General features: G+C 37.4%; 1 long non-coding RNA gene across 1 annotated transcript; it reads right to left on the reverse strand.

Moving 5' to 3' along the window:
• Positions 1-308: 308 nt before the first annotated feature.
• LOC117079451 lies at positions 309-21,344 on the reverse strand. The gene is made up of 3 exons (XR_004435449.1): positions 21,334-21,344; positions 19,176-19,185; positions 309-408 (listed from the first exon to the last, which is right to left on the reverse strand). It is a non-coding gene; the product is annotated as an uncharacterized LOC117079451 (long non-coding RNA).
• Positions 21,345-23,070: the final 1,726 nt, after the last annotated feature.

Here is a 23,070-nt window from a genome sequence, read left to right on the forward strand (position 1 = left end):
CCTATCCAACATAACATAATAGAAGTATTAAAATTGGCATGTCCACAAAAGATTTCCGTATCCCCCAGTATCCAACATAGCTGTCTCCAACTCTGTATTTGAAACCCCAATGCCCCAGTTGCTCAGGCCAATGCTTGATTTTATGTGTGTGTGTCTGTCTGTGTGTGTGTGTTTATGTGTGTTTGTGAAATTCACATCTATCCCATTAGTTTATCCCAACAACTTGATATAGTTTGTATATTTGTCTCTGCCTAAACCACATGTTCAATTGTAATCCTCAATGCTGGAGGTGGGGCCTGGTGGGAGGTGTTTGGGTCATGGTGAATCCCTCATGGCTTGGTGATGTCTTCACAATGGTGAGTTCTTGAGAGATCTGGTCATTTAAAAGTGTATGGCACTGCATTCCCACTCTCTTTTTCCCTCTCTTTCTCTCTCTCTCTCTCTCACATTTGCCGCTGCTTTCACTATGTGATGTGACTGCTCTCCCTTCATCTTCTGCCAGGATTGTAAGCTTCCTCAGGCCACCCTAGAAGCTTAGCAGATGCCAGCATTATGCTTCCTGTACAGTCTGCAGAACTGTGAGCCAATTAAACTTCCTTTCTGGTAAATTATCCAGTCTCAGGTATTTCTTTATAGCAATGCAAGAATGGCCTAATACATAGCTCTACCTTCAACATACAACCAAAATTCAACCAGCTCTTGTCACCTCTACTTCTACCACCATAGCTCAAGCCACTCAACTATTTCACCTGAATGGCTCTAACATCTCCAGCATAGTACCAGAGTCAATTTCTTGAAAGCAAGACAGATCATGTCACTTCTCAGATTAGCTTCATTTGATGACTTATTATTCTAGATAGGGCAAAGTTTTTATAATAATCAAGATCCCACATAGCTTAACTCTCTTACATCTCAACTCTCATCTCCTATATCCCCTTTTCATCCCTTCCCACCCTACTTCTCACTTTATTCTGGTCTCCTTATTGGCTTGCAAATATGTCTCAAGATCTTATACTCAATACTTCCCCCAAACTTAAATGATCAAATGTCATTTATGAAAAAAACATTCTCTTATTAACCTGACTTAAAATGACTTTTTAAATCCTTGACACCTGTAACCCCTTTTCATTGTCTTTTTTTTCTAAAACAACTTATCATTATGTGGCATATGTATTTATTTGTTTACATATAAGATTTACCCTGAGAAAGTTAACCTTATTATCTGTTTGTTTCCTTATCTCCAATTTAGCATAGATGATTAAGGTAAGGATTAAAAGTTATCACATTTATAAAGTGTTTAGGATAGCTCCTGAAACATGGTAAGCACTTAGTATATATTAATATTTGTTAGCTCTTATTCATAGTTGTTAATTGACTAATAAAGTGCCTGTCATATGAGACTTACTCAAAAATGAAATAATTATTCTCTCAATAATATTTTATTGCATGCTTTCCACCTTCCAGAATCATTTCTAGGCCTTGGGAATACAGATTTTAATAACAGTTGTTTCCATCAAGAAAAACATTTTCTAGTGGAGAAAACAAACACATAAATCATGAATTTTAATACAGTGTAAAAAGTATGTAATAGAGTATATAAATATATAAATACTACATAATTATTTATATATACTTAGTGTAAATTAAACTTTTGTGTATAAATAGGTTAGAACCTTGGTATCAACTGACAACTTCATGCAACTTAGGAGCTAGATTAGATTTTCCTGAAACTTTCATTAACATGTCTGAAAGAAGCCAATAGTCTTTTCTTCAGAGATCTGGCTTCTTTGTTTGCTGTCCTCATTCACCCAAATCCTTTCAAAAATTACAACTGGACTTTCACAAATTTCAAAAGAAAAAATGTGCAAAATCTACTGGAAATTAGAAGGAGTGGATTATATCAAATTATAGAAAATTTTAGACCAGATATTTCTGTTCTTTTGAGCCATTTTTAGCCACTGAGACTCCTCTCTGAGCCATCCCCTATTCTGGCAGGGACAGCTCAGAACCTTCCATGATTACTCCGTATTTTCTTTCCTCTTTTTGCTCTTCAACCGCCTCCTATACTGCCCTATTGACTTCAAAGACAACTTTTTCTATTTTGCAGAACAACTTATCTTTTTCTTACATCTAATTCATCAAATTAGTTAAACATATCAAGATATTCACAGCAACAGGATCTGCTATTTATAGTATTAAAATTCCTAAGAAGACAACAGTGTTCACAGGAGTAAATTTTACTGCTACTGGTACTACTAAATAGTAGTGAATAGATTTGTGAATCTATTTATGTAAATAATGCTTATTGTCTCTTTAATGATGCTAGAATGATAGTTTGCCCCCAGATAAGGTTTTAGGAAGATATATACTTATTTTTTCAACAAACTTATACAGTCCTACAACAAAGAAGTAAAAACAAAGCCCTAATCCTGAATCTGTTCACTTCTTTCAGCTCATCCTAAATATAGACTATCACACAAAAAAACTACAAATACTTGTTTTGATCCTCAGCATCACTCATTGACCTTATTTTTCTTCATTTTCTATTTGCACTTGTACATATACATTTGATTTTATCTTTGTGATGTGTTGTCCACCAGGAAGAATTTTTAAAACACCCTTGAAGTTTAGTCCAAACAGTATTAAAAATGTGAATAGTGCCAGGAGTAATAATTTGATTAAGAAAATATTGAGGAAACACAAAATAGAGGAGAAAGAGAGGGATATAGACTAAAAGTAGGTTATTTCTTTTCCTCTGTTTTTGTATGTAGGAAGAATAAGTGTTTTCCTGGAGTGACAGTCAATAGAAGAAAAACCTTTTGGAATTATGCCATTAATCTCTTTTCATGATTTACTCACCACTTTGGTCTGTTCGTATGCACATGTGCATGCATTCTCGCTTTTGAACCAACTGGGCTTAGCAACTAAAGGAAAAGAGGGAAGCAGTAATACAGCCTGGAAAGGGGCAGAGAAAGTTTTACAGAGTTGAGAATAATTGGGTTAGATTCTAAAGGATGATGCCTCTACTTAGATAAAGATGGGGAAAGAAAATCAAGGTGAAAGAAATAGAGATTGCAAAGGCACAAAGGGTAAAATCCCTAGGCTTGCTTTGAAAAGTGATGTAAGTTGAGCCCTAAATTATGGCTTTTAGCTTTGCAGAAATGAGAAGAATAACTTTCTGTCTTAATTTGGATTCCACCAGAAAAAAAGCCTGAAGCAAGGATGAAAATATGTGTAGTTTACTGGGTGTGTGATACTAGGAAACATATTTAAGGGAATAGGGGAATAAGTAGGGAAGGTAAAGAAGCTACAAAAAGGTAAATTGTGTAGCCATTTATCACTGTCGGCAGCTGGACCTCAATTCTATTAGGACATTCTGGAAGACTGCATGGAATATACATTCTGGAAGCCTGCATGGATTCTACCAAGGGCTGAGAAAACCAGGCATTTGTCAACTAATTACCCTCTCATCATTGGATACAAGCACTAGTTCTGGCACTTCTGGCTTGTTTCGTGCATGGGTTAAGTGTTTTGTAGCAGTGAAAAGAAGTCTTTGGCCAGAGTTGCAAGTGTTTGCTGTAAGCAGCTTTCTCAATGTAGAAGTACATTTGAGGTGGGGACCCAAAAGTTTCCGCCAAACCTTCTCTCTGACTACCTTAATGCTATTCTCCTACCCATTCTCCCCTCTCCCTCCTCATGCTAGCCCTCTATATTACTTAGAAATGCCTCCAGCAGGACTCAGCACTGTAAACAGAGATTCAGAGATGCTTCCCTCTGCTCCTTAAACTTATTGGTTTCTTTCAGGAGGAAATGAAGAAAATAAGTCCCATAAATTCTAAATCCCCAGCTCACATACTATTTTGATTTGAAGCCCTCCTATGGGACCCATTCATAGACCTGGTGGGTGCCAAAGTCATAAAATAGCCATTGAATTAAAAACAAGTAGAACAAGCTCCTCCTTAATAGAAGACCCAGAGACTGAGAGCGTCCTTTCAATGGGGTTTTTAACAGTCTCCTTTGAAACAACCTTGCTTAAAACATAGCAGCTCATCTGTGTGGCCTAATCAAAGAATAAATTACTTTACATTATTTTTAGAGTTTAAAAAATCAAAATGAGAATTCACTTTAACTTTCAAACTCTTGTTTCCCCTTCATAGTGAGATTGGGGTTGGAAGATCAAGAATCCCTGATATTCCTTGAACTGGTATCGAATAACGTTGTGCTCAAGGAAGTTTCTGGTTCATGGTCAGTTCAAATGATCATTTCTAGTGTATCCCAAGCTGACACTTTATTACTGAAATAGATGATATTTAGAGTTCTGAGTTTGAGCCACAAGTTGACGTCAAATTGCATTACCTTTCTGAGTGTCAAGTTCTTTACCTGTAAATGGGAATAAAGGTAACTACCTCAAAAAATAATTGAAAACACTAAAGTATTTTATGTGTATGTAAAGATATATATAGATAAAGCAAATATTAGATCTAATGTATAGTCTATACATTATTATCTATAAATCTGTGTGAATCAGCTCCAAGGCTAAAATTAACTTTGTTGACCATAACTTAAGTAATTGAATTTCACTAAGCACAGTTACCAAATCTGTAAAATGAATGGGGTTAGGTCAATAGTTCTCAACTGGAGTAATTGGACTTTCGTCATTGTCTGAGACATTCTTTGTGGCCACAACTGAAAGGGGTGTGCTATTGGCATTAAATGTGAAGAGGCCAGAGATGCTGCTAAACATCTTACAATAAGGATAGTCCCCCATAACAACAACAACAACAAATTGGGTCAAAATGCCACAGTGCAATGGTTAAGAAACTCTGGATCACTAGAAATATTTATTAGCACTAAGATATTTTTTATTCCCTAAAATGTTATTGCTTCCATAAATTATAAATAGTTGTTAAATACCAACAATTTCCCATTGTAGTTGAAGGAAATGTCAAATCTTGGTCATGACCTACAAATCTCTGGCCATCTGGCCCTGGTCTGCTTCTTCACCAGTCTCATCTCATGCACCTTTCATCTGTTATTCTCTCTAGTCTGGCTATACCAGCTTCCATCGCGATCCTTGCATTTCCTTCCTTAGGATTTGGACATTCACTTTACTGTCCTAGAAATCTCCTCCAGATCTCTGCTTGTCTTTCTCATTTTACTCACATCTGTGCTCAGATTTCACTTCATCAGACAAATGCTCCCTAATCACCTGATTTTCAGTGTTTCCACTCTTTATCTTTACATAGTTAGACTGCCTTATGTTATGACCACTGCATTTTCTTCACAGATCTATCCTAGTGCCTAGGTACAGAAAAGCTGCTCAGTAAACACGTGTCAAATGAATAAATGATTTGGGGCCCCATGTCAGGCACTTTAAATAGAAATAAAATTCAGCAAAAAGGGCTTATAAAAATTACACACATTATAGATTTCTTTATGGATACAAATAACAGTTCTTTTTACATAATTGTCTGCAAGGATAAAGTTCTCATTAGGGAGATAAAAATTAACAGGAAAAAGCTCGAGGTGGTATTTATTTTGGAGACTAGTGACTGACAAATAATACTTTTTAATAAAGTGCCATGTCAGGCACTTTAAATAGAAATAAAATTCAGCAAAAAGGGCTTATAAAAATTACACACATTATAGATTTCTTTATGGATACAAATAACAGTTCTTTTTACATAATTGTCTGCAAGGATAAAGTTCTCATTAGGGAGATAAAAATTAACAGGAAAAAGCTCGAGGTGGTATTTATTTTGGAGACTAGTGACTGACAAAATAATACTTTTTGTGTGTTTGTCTTGTTTTTTTTTTGGTTTGATTAGGTCTGTCTCAGACAGAAATCTCTTTCTCTCTCTGACATAGCTTGAGAGGTGCACCCTGACTCCTAATGAGGACAGCACAAGGTATTAGTTCTGTTTGTGTTCAAGTTTTTGTCCCTAAGGCAAGGATTTGACAACATCAATTAATTTAACAATTTTTGGAATCAGTATGATTCATTTGATGCTTTCTTTTATTTGGCTTGTTTTATTTACATGAACATAATAATTGCTGCCGATTCATATATGAAGAACTTCTTAGTGTGTGGTAAATAAAATAGTCCTAAATTACACTGACTAGAAAAGAAATCTTTATTTAAAAAAATTTTAATATCCTCTGTGCTATAAGTTTGGCTTTTGTGTGCCAGAAATATCTAATTGTGTTTTTTAGCCTACCTGTAGATATCAAGAACTGATAATAATCCAGCTTACTTCTCCAAGTTTAAACTGATCTACCATAAACTGTAGGAATAACTTTTTTACTCTGAGATTTCTTAGCTTGTCTATATTTCTGACTTGCTAGGAGATGTTTTTTAGCTTCTTGCAAGGCTTATTCCATAGTCATAAACCAGATACCAAGCCTGTTATTAAGGAGGACTTTTTAGGCATCAATCATTTTTTCTAATTATTTATAATACCTAAAATTACTGAAATAAACACGTTTCTTCTGCACATAGAAAACTATATAAAAATAAAATCAAGAGAATGAGAAAACAAGTCACAGACTGGGATAAAATATTTGCAAAAGCTATATCTGATAAAGGACTGTTATTCAAACTGTACAAACAAATCTTAAACTCAACAATAAAAAAAAATGAAAACCCCAGTCAAAAACAGGTGAAATATCTGAACAGATGTTTCAAAAAAGAAGATACAGAGATTGAAAATAAGTATAAGAAAAACTGGTCAACATCATATGCCATTTGGGAATTGAAAATTAAAACAATGACACACCAGTGCATACCTATTAGAAGAGTGAAAATTCCAAACACGGATGACACAAATTCTGGCAAGGATGTGGAACAACAGGAACTCTCATTCATTGTTTTAGAAATGCAAAATTGTACAGCAGCTTTGGAAGATGGGCTAGCAGTTTCTTACAAGACTAAACAAACCCTTACTGAAGAGTCCAGCAATTGCATTCCTCTGTATTTATCCAAATGAACTGAAAAGTTGTGGCCACACAAACATCTCCACAAAAATGTTTATAGCAGCTGCACTCATTATTGCCAAAACTTAGAAGCAAACAAAATATTATTCAGGAGATGAATGGATAAACTGTGGTACATCCAGACAATAGAATATTATTCAGTGCAAAAAAAAGTGCTATTAAGCCATGAGATGACATGGATGAAACTGAAGTGTATATTACCAAGTGAAATAGCCAATATGAAAAGGATACATGTTGTGTCATTCCAACTACGTGGTGGTCTTGGAAAAGGAAAACAATGGAAGCCGGAAAAAAAAAAAAATCAGTGGTTGCCAGCGATTGAGAGAAAAAAGGAATGCTGGAGCAAAGAGGATTTTGAAACAGTAAAACTCTTCTGTGTGATACCATAATGACGGTTACAGGGGATGGGCACGGTGGCTCACTCCTGTAATCCCAGCACTTTGGGAGGCCGAGGCAGGTGGATCACAAGGTCAGAAGTTTGAGACCAGCCTGACCAACATGGTGAAACCCTGTCTCTACAAAAAATACTAAAATCAGCCAGGTGTGGTGGCACACGCCTGTAATCCCAGCTACTCAGGAGGCTGAGGCAGGAGAAATGCTTGAACTTGGGAGGTGGAGGTTGCAGTGAGTCGAGATCACACCACTGCACTCCAGCCTGGGCAACAGAGCAAGACTCAGTCTCAAAAAACATAAGAAAACACACAAAAAAACAAAAAACAAACAAACAAAAATTGATGGTTACATGCCATTACACATTTGTCAAAACCCATAGAATGTACAACAGCAAGAGTGAACCCTAGTGTAAACTACAGACATTGGTGATAATAATGTGTAACTTCATTGTAATGCATATGCCATTCTAGTACAGGGTATTGAGGGTGGTGGGGAGGCTGTGGATTTTGAAGGCATGAGGTATATTGGAACTCTGTACTTTCTGTCAATTTTGCTGTGGGCCTAAAACGAAATTAAAAAGTTTGTTAAAAAACTAAACACAAAAATATAAAGAAAAGCTCTAGGAATGGTGTTTTTTCTTCCCATCTAGGCATTGCATTTGGAAGAGAGTAACTACCATCCATTAGAAACTAAAGCAAAAAGAATTTAGCAAACAAAAGACATGAGGAAAATCAGGTTCTGATGAGAAGTTCAGTTAAATGATAATATGGTCTTTTGAAGTAGTATGTTTTCACTGAGATGGTCTGATAATTGATTAAATGACTGAATACGAATGTTTTCTTAAGTATCAAGCAATAGCTTCAGCTTTTCCTCCATCCTTGTGCCAGGTATATGGCATATTCTAAATGGAGGCTGAAGTCTTTGAGCTGCTTAATTTTTCACAGACTTCTGCGAGGATGGTGGGCTTCCTGGCTCACTTTTTGCCAAAAGGCTGAGTAATGACTTGCACACAGTAGAAATGCAATGAGTAGTTTTGTGTGTTTGGTTATTTGTGTTTCTGGATGAACCAGTAGAGATTGCAATTGCTTCATTCCTATTATAAGCTCAATAAAGAAAGAGATTATGTTTGGGTTACTATTATAACATCAACACTGTTTGCACTATCTGCAAATAATAAAAACGAATGCATAAGCAGAAGAGGTTTTTCTTGAAAGACCATTAAAACACTGTGTTACAATTAATTAACCTTGAACTAGACATCAAACATTGGTTAAAGTGTTTTGGTTAAAGGTACAGTTCCATCCATTTCCTTATCCTTTTCTGAGTCTCCATTTCCTTATCTGAAACATGAGCAGAAATCAACTTGACCTGCCCTTCTAAGAGCTGTTCTGAGGGTCTGTCAGGGTAATGCAGACGGGAGAACACTGAGTTTTTAGGTGCTATATAAATGCATGATCAGACATAGCAAGTTACGCTGACAATGATCAGGAAAATAAAAATGAATGAGTGGGGAATGGAAGGAGGTGGAGGGAGCTTAATTTGCTAGAATTTTCAGAGGAGTAAAATATGTAGTTAAGAAGAAATATTTGATGAACTACATTAGGTAGTGAGTGGGGGATTCCTTATCATTCCTACCCCAAAATGCATGTTCCACTTTCAAATAATGCTCAGTGAAACTCTCTTCCAAGCAGGAAGTCTCCATGTAATTGCAAACCTTTTGTTGATAGAGTGGTCTATAAGTGTGGAGTCAAAAGTTCATTGCTTAAGTTCACAGAGGATGAGTTTTCTCCAGTTAATCTTCCTGGAAATTAATCAAAGACACAAGATTTTATTTCTTTAAATTAAGACTCAGATAATTCCTGCCTGACAAAGATTCCAAATTACAAGCCTGCCTAGGATATGCATATATTGCAATGCAGCCTCACATCTAATCATGTCAGAATCATACTAGGTTATTATAGACTTCAAGAAAATTTGGTCTGTGTTCCCTAAAGTGAGAGTATATTAAGACAGGTGGGACCAAACTCAATTTTATCAGCCAAAAGGTTAATCTGACATAGCAATAAGGGGCAGACCTAGAGCCAGAACTCAGCATTCCATCTCAGTGTAGCAAATGTCTTATAGGTGATTACATTTTAGGTACTGATTCAAAATAACTAGACAGATCAGGTATTCGTATCACATTTTTCCATTCCCCTCTCCAAGTGGATGGACCTACATTTCAAACTAGACAGATATAAACTGTTAACAGCTTGCTAATGGATGTTGGAATCATGGTTCATCTTATTTAAGGGTTCTATTACTTATTCCTTAATTCATCAAACATGTATGAGATGCCTAAATGGTCCAAACATCTGGACTTGCATAAGGAATTATGGTAAATACAAACAAACATTGGGCATGTGTGTGATCTGAAATGTATATTAGTTGTGATACAAGAGAAGAAATATACCATTAAAAGAAAACAGTTGGTTCTTGGGCTAATTTCCAAGATAGGTTTTTTGGTATTTTTAATGTCCACTTTCTATGTTTCCTCTTCATACTGTGTTGAACAGGAAAGTAAATTCACCAGAGATTTAACAACAGCATTCCATTTCATTCAAATGATGCCTACTCGCATCTTGATACTTTTCTAAGATTATCTGAAAACTTTAGAACAGTTTGAAATAAACTCTTTCATATATCAATTAATTCATTCAGAAAACATTGATCAATACCTTTTATGTGCCAATCACAGTGCTAAGTACTAGGGAGTAAAGACACAAATAAGAATGTCCTACAGAACTCATTATTTGAAGATAGGCTGCAACTGAAGAAATAGCTTACAAGTCAGTGTGATGGCACATCTGAAGCACAGAGGGTGCACAAAGGCAGTTAGAGCAGGTTAAGGTTAATTTGACTTCTGAGCTCAAAGAGGGTTCCCTGGAGAATGTTAAGTCTAAGCTACACTAGGAAAGAAGAGTAGGGGTACAAGGCAGGATGAGCATTTCGGACAGAAGGATGAGCATGATCCACAGAGCAGAAGCCAACAGCGAAATGGTGTGCCCTGGGAAATATAATCAATTCCTGATTGCTGGAGCAAAAAGTGCAAAGGGGCAGAGTAATCAAGTTGTTTTAGATATTACTACCTTGAGCAGGACAAAGCACTCACTTTGTGTATCATCAGCTGAAATTTGTACGAGGTCTTCCACATTCTCAGTCCTTCCTTCAGACTAGTTACCTTTGCAATCATATAATTATGATACACTTAAAAACAACAGTGTTCTTGGAAAACATATGGACACACTTAATTTATAATTAAATAGATGACTACAAAGATAGGATTGGAAAACCACTTTGAACTCTCTTTCTATGACCACAGTAAGTTTTGTCCAAGAGCTTTGCCTCTCCTTACTGTTTTCCTCCCCTAGCTTCTCTCTTGTTTTCTTTCTTCTTCTTCTTCTTCTTTTTTTTTAAATTGAGACAGAGTCTTGCTATGTCCCCCTGGCTGGAGTACAGTGGCATGATCTTGGCTCACTGTAAGCTCTGCCTACTGGGTTCAAGTCATTCTCCTGCCTCAGCCTCCCAAGTAGCTAGGAATACAGATGCCCGCCACCGTGCCCAGCAATTTTTTTTTTTTTTTTTTTGTATTCTTAGTAGAGACGGGGTTTCACCATGTTGGCCATGCTGGTCTTGAACTCCTGACATCGTGATCTGCCTGCCTCGGCCTCCCAAACTGCTGGGATTACAGGCGTGAGCCACTGTGCCCAGCCTCTCTTTTATTTTCTAACAAGCTTTCCCATCTCCTCTTCTCTTTTTAAATTTTTATGTATGACCTTCTATATCTATGACAGCATACCCAACATAGACTTTCATCTGACCAAGTAGTTCTCAGTCTTTGTTTCCACATTTCTTTAGAGCTTCCTGTGGAGACTCCTTAAGGATGATGGAACCCATGGAATTCCAGGCTCAATTTCTTCACTTGATCTCCGGCAATTTCACATAGATCTGTTATATAGATTGGAACTTTTCACAAGATTTCATTTGAAAAGAGAGTTACTATGCTTCATTAAGCCTTAAAATTGCTCCTTCTTGTCTAATTTTCATCTTTTGAGGCTAAATTGAGGCCCACAGAGGAGAAGACAGTATCAATACAATATAGCTATCTAGACAGAACTAAATTCAACATGGCTCTACTCTTCTCAGATGCCCATTCCATTAGGTTATTCCAGGCAAGAATACTTTTCTGCCATATTGCCCATACTAGGGACATCTGGGAAGTACAGTGACATGAGGGTCACCACGTGCCCAGTGTTTCGGGAGCAGACGTAACTGCCTCCAAGCCTTCTCCTTTTATCCTGAATTGGAAACTCTCTGTTGATAATTTCTATGGGCCATATTTAATTCAATTTAGGAAACATTAACTATGAGCTTACAAAAATGTTTGTGCTCAGCCTTGGAGACATAAGGTTAAATATACATGTATTTATATTCACTGCAATGGAGTTTCTCACCGACTTTTTGAGAACAAGGAACACAGACACAAATACATCTGACTCCTTCAATGAAGCAAGAGCTATATTAGAGTATGTTGTTATGGATTAAATTTGGTGCCCCCAAAAGATTTATTGAGGTTATAACCCCATGCACATCAGAATACAAACTTAGGTGCAACAGGGTCATTGTAGATGTGATTCATAAAATGAAGATAAGGTTACACTAGAGTAGGATGCTCCCCTAATCCAACATGATTGTTATGCTCATAAGAAGGTGGCCATGTGAAGACGGAGACACAGGGAGAAGGTCACGTGAAGGTGGAGGCAGAGAATGGTGTGATGCATGTATAATCCAAGGAGCACCAAGGATTGCTGGCCATCACCAGAAGCTTAGAGGGAAGCATGGAACAGATTCCCCCACCAGAGCCTTCAGAAGCAACCAACCCTGTTGATACACACCCTGCTTTTGGTCTTTTAGCCTTTGGAACTGTGAAACAACAAACTTCTATTATTTTAGTCCACCCCGTCTGTGGTACTTTGTTCCAGCATCTCTAGAAAACTGATATACATGCATGAAGTTCACAGATGACGAAGACATTATTAGCTACCCCAGGGCTCCAGGCACACCCCCCTGGGACAGGTGACCTTTTAGTTGGGCCCTGAGGGGTGAGTAGGTGAGCAGGCATCCTTCAGGGGGAAAAAGGGATAAGGTGCATTCACAATAGAGAAGAAAGCAGGAGCAAAGGACAGGATTTAGAAAGGTCTTTTTGGTTTTGAGCAATGCTGAATAACCCTGTATAGCTCCTACATGGAACTGGAGCTTGGGGTGCTTTCGGCAAAGCCTGTTGCAATGGACTTTTGCAACAAGGGAGTTTACTTAAGTCAAGAAAATCTTCAAGTTTTGGTGTAATTGTGCGTGTGTGTGTGTGTTTAAATATATATCTATCCCCAGATGGTTTCTCTTTCTTTCTTTTAATTTCTTTTTAATTATGGAAGCTATTCTCCAAACATGTTTTTGTTTATTTCAAACGAAGTATACAGTTTCAACATATGGAGCATATTTTGTTTTACTTCAGTTTATCTTAAGAAATCAGCTTTCCTAACTCTTGCTGGCAGTGGACCCAAATGATTTCTTACTTTTTATTTCTCTATTTTCTCTTCTTCCTTCTTTTCTTTCAGCTATGACTTATTCCTATCTCCCTCCCTCCTTCCCTCCCTCCCTCCCTCCCTTCCTTCCTTCCTTCCTTCCTTTTTTCTTTTTCCTTCTGGAACGTTATAAAATATTTCCTGTGTTGATGAACTACCCCATTTAGTGGCAGGAACCAATAGCTCCTTGACTTGTAGACATTTAGTTAACTTAGAAAACACAAACTGGAATTGTGTTAATAAACAAGTCAGGGATATTACTTGTGTTTTAATTTATAGTATCATGAAGCTGGCATTCAAATTTCTTCATAATCTGGATTCACACCACTTGAGCTGGCCTGTTTGGCTTGATGCATTTCAAACCTCAGGGCATTTGACTCTTCTGTTCTTCCTTTCCTTAGAAAGCTTGTTTTCACCTCCTCAGCCTTCTGTGTTCCACTTACCTTTTAAGATGCAACTCAAATGTCCCTCCTTTTAAACACATTTTATGGTGCTTCTAGGCAGAACTGATTATGTTCTCCAGGATTCCCCTAGAGCTTTGTCCATTCTTCTATTATAACTTTGTTGTGCTTGGTATTTATTTTCATGTATGTTTCTTCCATTGAACTAAGGTAAAAATGGTTTCTCATTGTCACTAAACTTGCAGGGTCCAACAGAGTGGCTGGTACAGAGTGGGCTCTATAAATTCTCATCGAGGAAACTTGTACGTGAAAAGAGAGGGCAATCTTCCTCCAAGGAGTAAAGAGCTTGTCTTCAATAACCCTGCAGCTCTTCCTTAAAATCATTTGCATACTTCCCAATTTGAAGAGCCCTTGAATGGTCAGACACTGGGTACTAGAGGCAGAAAGCCACTGAGAACACTGAGGGTCAGATTGATAGGGGAAGTTGTCCTTTCTTATTATTTACATTCATGTAGCAGAAACTGCGTATCCATTGGATGTCAAATCCAGCGTAGAGGTGTAGAGATTTATCCATGACCATTTCTGCAGTGACACTAGACCAAAGGGTTCACCACTCCTGCCAATTCTAAAAACTGGAATCAGTTACACTATGCTGAGAAGGTTTCTAGGATTAGAGTGCTGTAAACAAGTCATGAAGCCTGTAAGAAGCATGAGAAGAAAGAGTAGTGGCACACGGGATGTATACTTAGCATGGCTGTACTCCCCTTAAATAGGGTTTACCTCTTTCATCTTAAAACCCTCAGTATTTTACTTGACACATTGTATATGATCCATAAAGGGCTGTTGAATGAATGAATGAGTGAGTGAATGAAGTTTGCCTAAGCTGATAAATAGCAGGTGGGCAAACGTGCCAACTTTGTGAGTACAGCTCTATAATTCCTGACCCTTCCCCATTACTAGTATGCCTTTTCAATGATCTTGTGACATGAGACAACTTAAACATTTTAGTGCATGACCCTTAATTCTAGCAGCTGAAGTCCAGCATCAATGACCTTGACGATGGCCTTTTTTGTCCCCATGCATTGCTCACTGAAATCTGCACTGAAATTTTGTCCCCATGATTGATGGCCTAGAGACTAAGGATAGGTTCTGACCACGTGGTTCACTATGAGTATAATCTCTTCCCCTTCACTACCTTTTAAAGGGGTTTGGAAGTGCAGTGATATAAAGTGATAAGGAGAGAAACAAGGAGAGAGTTAAATAGATGAGGTGGGGGTGTGAGCCAAGGTACGGAGGTAAAACAGAGGGCAGGCGTGAGTGGTGGAGGAGCTAGAAGAGGATGAAAAACAGAGCTGGAGCAGTGGACCACGGGGACCCACAGGCACGCGGATCAGCCTTCCCGTGCCACCCCCATGCCACTCACTGAGCTCCTCCCTGCTGTCTCCACCTTCATTTCTGATGGACATATTACACATTTTCCTCTCCTGTAGTAAGAATCCTCTACATCCGAATGCCACTTTTCACCATAGGTCCACAGCACTGGGACCCAGGCTAAGGTGTGCTCCGGCCACATTAAGACTACAGGACTTTGATAGGTGGGAGAAATCCTAACCTTTCCATACTTCTATTTTCCCATCTTTGTTAGAAAGGCAGTGTGTGATGGAACTGAACTGAGGTTACAGAGGAGGGAGAGTCTTTACAGAGTGCCCAAAGCTACAGAAACATGTCTGGGTTCTCATCTTTATGTTGTCCTTACGATAGGAGGGTATTTCTCCAATAAGGAAATGCATTCTCAGAGAAGCCAAGGACCAGAGATTATGGAGCAGTTTATGAGTGGCAGAGTTCTAGAGCCCAGCTTTGTGACTTTCACCCTCGTCTGCTTTTATTTTTGCTTCTCCAAACCTCATCCTTAGAAACCAGGTTGTCTCTGATAGCAAAAACAATCTGTGAACTTCAGTGTTTTTTTATTATAAAAGGTTAACATTTAACATTTAAGTAGAATGTTTTATTTTAATTTAAACTTAATATTAAACAATCTAAATAAGGAATTTATTTTTATGTTTAGAAGGGAATTTTCTGGTTAAACATCACACAGATCTGGATCCTGAGGCTCTGAGTGTTTGACACATGACTCATTTGGTAATAAAGGAACTGTGGTTGCAAAGTCAGTGCCATAATCCTTTGCCTATGCACACGTGCAGGCCCCACGCTGTCCTTCTGTGACCGAGGACCAAGTTTACCAGGAGATAATAATCTTTATAAGCGACGTTCAAAATTTTAAGTAGTACATGGCAGGACCCCTAAACCACTGAGGCAGTCAAACCCAGGGTCCTACTAACTTTTCCATACCTCTTTGGAACCTGTAGGCCATTGTACTCAGTTGTCCTGAGTGAAAGAAAACAGTTTTGATGAAGAGGGAAATGGGCCGCCATTCCTATCACCTGCTCTGCTGGGAGGGTGTGGTCCAGTCCTAAGTAGAAAGCAAACATAGAAGGCGGGTGGGCAAAAATCCCAGGGAGGGATTTGTTTTGTTTTGCTGCAGGACTTTTCAGGTCACCAACACCAGCTTCCAGGCTTTCCTCTCCATTGCCCTCCTCTCCCAGGGAGACAGTCTCCTCTGTTGTCTGGACTATAAGGCAGCCTGGGTTTCTCTGGCTCTCTCCTCATTAGCCAAGGAGCACACATTGAAAATCCAAAAAATATATGATTAATTCAACTTTGGATGCACACTGTCAGTCTAAGGGCAGTTTCTTTAGAAACAGCTAGGGGCTGCGTATTTAATGCTTTGAAGCACATTTTCACACCAGGAGTTAAGCTAAGTTCCATTGAGAATTTTCTTCAGCTCTATTGATGTTGATACAGAAGCTATTGTAAATCCCAATTTCACGCCATGAAAAGATTCCTCTCTATGCTAAGACTTTAAGAATAGAGATGTTATAGTCTTTTAAATAAAAAACCCCAGAACTCCCACAAACCTTCACATTATCATAGTGCTTTCTAATTTACAAAGCACTCTCCACTGGCTGGCCTTGCCTCTTAGACATTAAACCACAGAACAGCCACATCAGTTAGGAAGAGTTTGTCATGGGAATCTTGTCCCCCAACCTGCTCCCAGCTCCATTGACCACTCAGATCTTTAAATAGAACCATGTTTCTTCTGACCACCAGCATCTGCTTCACTATTGTCTTGGTTAGGACTTCCCAGCAGAGTCCTGCCCACCCTCTCCACCTTTGTCTAGTTAATTTCATCTTATCCTTCTGTTGTGAGCCCAAAGCACATGGTTTCAGACAAGTCTTCTTTGATCACCTGCTTCCCGCAACATTCCTTACGTACAATCGTAGAATCATATTTCTATTTTGCAGACTACTTGAAGTCAGTTTCTAATCAGTCATTTTTTCAGTATGACTACTTTGATATCTGTCACTCTATTGGGTTGAACATTATTTCTGTGTTTAGTTTACTATTGTATCTCTAGCACATGTCTAGCGTACAATGGCTCAATAAATATTTGAATATTAAATGAATGACCGTCACTCACTTCCCTTTTACAGCTGAGAAATTTGAGACTCAGAGCAAGATGCCCATTGCTATGGTACTAATAAAAGACTTCTGGGGGTCAGAGAGATTCAAATCCAAAGTTCAGCATTGTCATTTATTCACTTGAGTAATTTTCTTTCCATCTCTGGTTCCCTTTTCCTTTACTTGTTAAATTCAGATAACAGAAACTTAAGAGGATGGTTGTAAGTTCTACAAGAGATAAAAATTGTTTATGGTGCTTGTGTACTATTAATACACCCTTAAATCCATTGCATGTCTTTTAAGTCTATTTGCTGAAATTCTAATTCCAGTCTACGAAACAATTGATTTCTATATTGCCCCAAAACATCAGTATCTCTTCCTACAAGTGGAAAATCTGAAGCAAAAAGAAAGTCAGCGCTAAAGGCAATTATCTCACCCTTTCTTTTCTCCTTTAGTTCACAATGGAATGACAGAAGAGATTATAAAATGAATTTTTCAAGGCAATAGAAACAGAAACAAAACTAACATTTATTTAGCTAATTTAGTATCTTTTAAAATGCTTGGCATAATCATGTTGCTTTCTTACTTGTTCTGATTAGCAATAACTGTCTGAATGACAGGCCCAGGATGGGGATGCAAATGTTCTGGAGAAATGAAATGAAAGATTTCTCGTGGTGGAACAACAGAGTGAACTCACAGTGTTTTTACTGGCAGATTTGCTAAGGGATGGAGCTACGGAAACAGCCAAGATGGCAGCTAACTATGTTGTCAGGAGAGAAAGTTTATGCAATTAAAAAAAGAAAAGAAAAGAAAAAGAACCAAAACGGAGGAGAATAAGCATCAGATTTCAAGAGATGTTTGACTCAGGTTTCTTGACACTTAATCTCGTGTGTGATCCACCAGGCCACCTGAGGTGCTCTATCATATTATTATGCCCAATCTATAATTTATATCTTCTATATCATATTCCTAAGCTATTAAAGGCAGAGCACAGACCAAGAATATTTATAGAAATTATGCTACTGTAATAGCCAAGGAATATAAAAATACTATATTTCAAGGATTCTGTTTCAGGCTAAAAATGAAAGAAGGATATTGGAAACCCCACGCATAAGTGATTTAATATACATCATCTCATTCATTTAACTTCAAACTGATTTAGTACAGTTATGTTAGAAGCAGTAGTTACACATATTTAAAGTTTCAGCTGGAGAGAGTTGATCAACCACCTTGACCTCTGTAGTGAGATGGTTGTATATAAGAACGGGTAAGAGAGTTGGAGTCAAATGGACCTGGGTTCAAATCCTAGCTATGCCACTTACGACATCTGTGATATTTGGGTTAGGAAATGAAAAGCAAGGATAGTAATGGGTCACAGGGTAGATATGATTTAATAAGTTTGAATATTGTATGAATAATGTCTCTTTACTAATACCTGTAATATAGTCTAAATTTAATAAACACTGGCTGTTTTTCCTGAAAGCATTTGTCTTTGGTTTACTTAATTTTTTTTTTAACAGAAGAGAACAGATAAAGTATCTTTGAAATACTAAACGGTGGGCAGCTGCCCTGCTGCTGGAAACAAGAAGGGATTGTACTTTGCTCACTGGTATGGTGCCACTCGTCCTCTCCGCACCCTGATACCCTCCTCTTCCTCTACCTGAATCTTGGCTACTTTAAAGGAAAAACAGTGATTAAGGATTATCAAACTCTCCCTTTTTCCAAAGAGGACTGAAGGTCCTACACACACATCCAAGTATGCTGGGGATCTTCATGGAGGAAAAGGACTCAAGCTTTTAATACATATTCTGTATTTGCAGACATACCAGTTACTATCTTTTTGTTGACTTAATTACAATATTGACTGGACGTGATAAGACTGAATATCCTTATCTTGCTTCTGACTTCCGGGGAAAGCATTTTGTTTCCCACAATTAAGTGAGATGTTAACTGCATACTTTCTGTAGACACATTTAGTTAGACTAAGAAATGTCTTCTAGGCTGTGTGTGGTGTCTCATGCCTGTAATCCCAGCACTTTGGGAGACCGAGGAGGGTGGATCACCCGAGGTCAGGAGTTCGAGACCAGCCTGGTCAACATGGTAAAACCCCATCTCTACTAAAAATACAAAAAAAAATTAGCCAGGCATAGTGATGTGCACCTGTACTCCCAGCTACGTGGGAGGCTGAGGCACGAGAATTGCTTGAGCCTGGGAGGGAAAGGTTGCAGTGAACTGAGATAGCGCCACTGCACTCCAGCTTGGGTGACAGAGTGAGACTCTGTCTCAAAAAAAAAAAAAAAAAAAGAAAAAAGAAAAGTCTTTTGTTTTTAGGTTGATGAGACTTCCTTTGTCCAGAATGGATGTTGGATTTTGACCATTTTTTTCTGCATCTATTGAGATGATTACTTTTTGTAATCTGTTAATATGGTTAATTAAATTGATGGCATTCAAATACTAAAATATTAAGCCAAACTTACATTCCTGGGATTAAATTAGTTTTGATCTTGTTGTATTATCCTTTTTATATATGGTTTGATTCAAGTTAGCAAAGTCTTGTTAAGAATTTTTGAATCTATATTGATGAGGGCTATAGGTCTGTAGTTTAGCTACATATTTCTTCTAATTCCTTACTCTTGTTTTGATATCACAAGAGTGATGACCTTATAAAATGATTTGGGATATATTTCTTCTTTAAATTTCTGGAAGAATTTTTGCAGAATTGTATTATTTCTTCCTTCAATATTTGGCATAATTCACAAATAAAGTTTCAGGGCCTGGAGTTTTCTTTGTGGGAAGGTTTTTCACTATAATTTCTTAAAAAGTATAATGCAGCCAGGCGTGGTGGCTCATGCCTGTAATCCCAGCACTTTGGGAGGCCAAGGCGGGTGGATCACCTGAGGTCGGGAGTTCGAGACCAGCCTGACCAACATGGAGAAGCCCCATCTTTATTAAAAATACAAAATTAGTCGGGCATGGTGGCATATGCCCATAATCCCAGCTACTCGGAGACTGAGGCAGGAGAATTGCTTGAACTTGGGAGGTGGAGGTTGCAGTGGCCAAGATAGCGCCATTACACTGCAACCCGAGCAACAAGAGAGAAACTCCATCTCAAAAAAAAAAAAAAATGTATAATGCAGTATAATGCAATTTAGGTTATCTGTATCTTCTTTCAAGAATCTTAGAAATTATTGTCTTTCAGGGATTTTTTCCCCATATAATGTAAATGGTTGAATTTCCTTGCATAAAGTTGTACATAGTATTCCATTATATACATGGAATCTATATTGATATCACATCTTTCATTGTAACATTGTTAATTTGTGTCTTCCTTCTTATATGCTATTAGTCTGGTTAGAGATATATTAATTTTATTGACAGTCTGAAAGAACTCGGTTTGGGTTTCTATTATTATTATTATATTTTTGAGACGGAGTTTCATTCTTGTCCCACAGGCTGGAGTGCAACAGCACAATCTTGGCTCACTGCAACGTCTGCCTACTGGGTTCAAGTGATTCTCCTGCCTCAGCCTCTAGAATAGTTGGGATTACAGGTGTCTGCCACCACGCCTGGCTAATTTTTGTATTTTTAGTAGAGACAGGGTTTCATCATGTTGGCCAGGCTGGTCTCAAACTCCTGACCTTAGGTGATCCACCTGCCTCAGCCTCCCAAAGTGCTGGCATTACAGGCGTGAGCCACCATGCCCGATCTGGTCTCTATTATTTTTAAAATTATTTTTCTATCATTTACTATTGTTTTTCTATTTTCTATTTCATTGAGATCCACTGTTAACTTTATTATTTCCTTTAAGGCTTCTTTGATATTTTATTTGCTCTCCATTCTATTTTCTGAGGACGGATGCTGTTATTGATTTGGGAAAGTTTTCCTTACCCATACAGTTATTTGGGGCTCTCCACATCTCTAATTCTGCTTTAGCAGTGTCCCACAAATCTTGTCATTTGGTATTTTCATGTTCATTCAGGTCAAAATACTGAATTTAAAAATTTTCTCTTTTAATGTCTTTTTTGGCCCATGCATTGTCATTTATAAGTGTACTATTTAGTTTCCCACATTTGTGTATTTTTCAGATATCTTTTTGTTATTGATTACAAATCTAATTCCATTGTGAAAAAAGAACATGCTTTTTATTACTTGAATTCTTTTACTTTTTTTTGGTCCAGAATATAGTCTCTCTTGGTAAATGTTCTGCTTGCACATAAAAAGAATTTGTACTGCACTATTGTTTGGTGGAATGATTTATAAGTGTCCATTAAGTTGCTTGATAGTATTGTTTGCATCTTCCTTATCTTACGGTTTTTCTGTGTATTTTTTCAACTAATGTGGAAGTACTAGTAAAATCTCTGACTCTAATAGTGGATTCATCTACCTCTTCTTGAAGTTCTATTACCTTTCTCTCTGTATATTTTAATGATTTTAAGCAATTTGATTATGATATGCCATATGAAGATTTTTATCTTGTGATGCACTTGGTGTTCATTGAACTTCCTGGATATGTGGCGTTATTATTTTCAGCAAATTTGGAATATTTTGAGTAATTATTTCTTCAACAATTGTTTGTTTCTTCTCTCTCTTCTCATCTGAGGACTCATTAGGCTTCTTGAAATTGTCCCACAGCTCACTGATTCTCCATTCTCTTCAGCCTCTTTTTTTCCACCTGTTTCACTTTGTACAGTTTCTACTGGTGTTTTTAAGTTTATTAATCTGCAATATCTAATATGCTGTTTGTTTGCAATGTCTAATACGCTATTAATCTCATCTATTGTCATTTTCACTGCACACATTGTAGTTTTCATCTGTAAAAGTTCAATTTTGACATTTTCAATAGTTTCTATGTCTTTATGTAATGTTTTCAATATTTCCTCTGGTTTCTTAAACATACAGAATACAGTTATGATATCTATTTAAATGTCACTTTGTTCTATGCTTATTTTGTATCAGTTTTAATTGGCTTTTTTCCCCCTCAGTATAGGTTATATTTTCTTGCTGCTTTACAAGTTTTGGAATGTTGTATTGGGTACCACACATTGTCAATTTTATTTTTAAGAATGGGATAATTTTTCCTTCTATACATGTTCTAGAGCTTTGTACTGAGACACGGTTCAGTTATATGAAAACAGTATGTTCCTTTGAGTCTTTATTTTAAGTCTTATTTGGCAGGAACAGAACCATCTTTAATATAAGGTTAATTTTCACCACTACTGAGGCATAACTTTTTGAATACAGTACCCAATGCCCAGTATATAATGAGGTTTTTCCATTTTGATTGGTGGAAACAGACACTATTGGTACTATATAAACCCTGGGAATTCTTTCACTGATTCTTCCCTCAGCCTTGGGTGCTTCTCTCTGACGTTCTCTCTCTGTTAAGCTCTCTCCTCTCTGATACTTCCCAGTGAACTCTTGCCATTTGCTTCTTCCTAAACTTCTTGCTTCGTCCTCTCCACTCAGGGAGACAGCAGAGCTCTACCTGGGCTCCCCCTTCCCTGTAATACAGCCTGGAAACTCTCTCCAGGCAATAATCCAAGACAGTCAGAAGATTCACCAATTTTGTCTCCCAGCTTTCAGCTATCATTGTCCTTCATTATGTCATGTCCAATATGCTGAGAAGTGTAGTTTTACATCTTTTGACAGTTTTTCTATTTCTTTTTTTTTTGTCTGGAATTAAGGTAAATCCTGTCTCTTTTACCCCATTTGGCAAGAAGTAAATGTCACAAATCAAATCTGGTTATTAGTTCCAGTTCTATTATTACCTTACTTTCTAGAAGTCAATAAGCGTAATAAAATGATTCATTGATTCAGATGAAGGTTGAATATCTACTTTCCAAACATTTTTTTTCCCCCAAATCATATGTAACATTAGTGTGAGTGGCTGGGACCAACTGGCAGGCACATAGTGATACTATACACCGTAATGAATCAACATGTTTTATCTTTGCTTCCCTCTTTAGAAAGTTCAACCACATAGGAAAAATCATTTGAAAACTTTGAAAAAAAGTGCAGTATGGAAATAGTTTAACTTGACATTAAATTTTAAATAAGAAGACTTTTTTTTTAACCTATCATTATTTTCTTAGAGAGAAATCAGAGTAGCTTATAGTGGAAAGCAAGAACAGTAGCAAACTCC

The sequence above is a fragment of the Trachypithecus francoisi genome, unplaced genomic scaffold (genome assembly GCF_009764315.1).
Source record: "Trachypithecus francoisi isolate TF-2019V2 unplaced genomic scaffold, Tfra_2.0 Lachesis_group7, whole genome shotgun sequence".
Classification (NCBI taxonomy): domain Eukaryota; kingdom Metazoa; phylum Chordata; class Mammalia; order Primates; family Cercopithecidae; genus Trachypithecus; species Trachypithecus francoisi.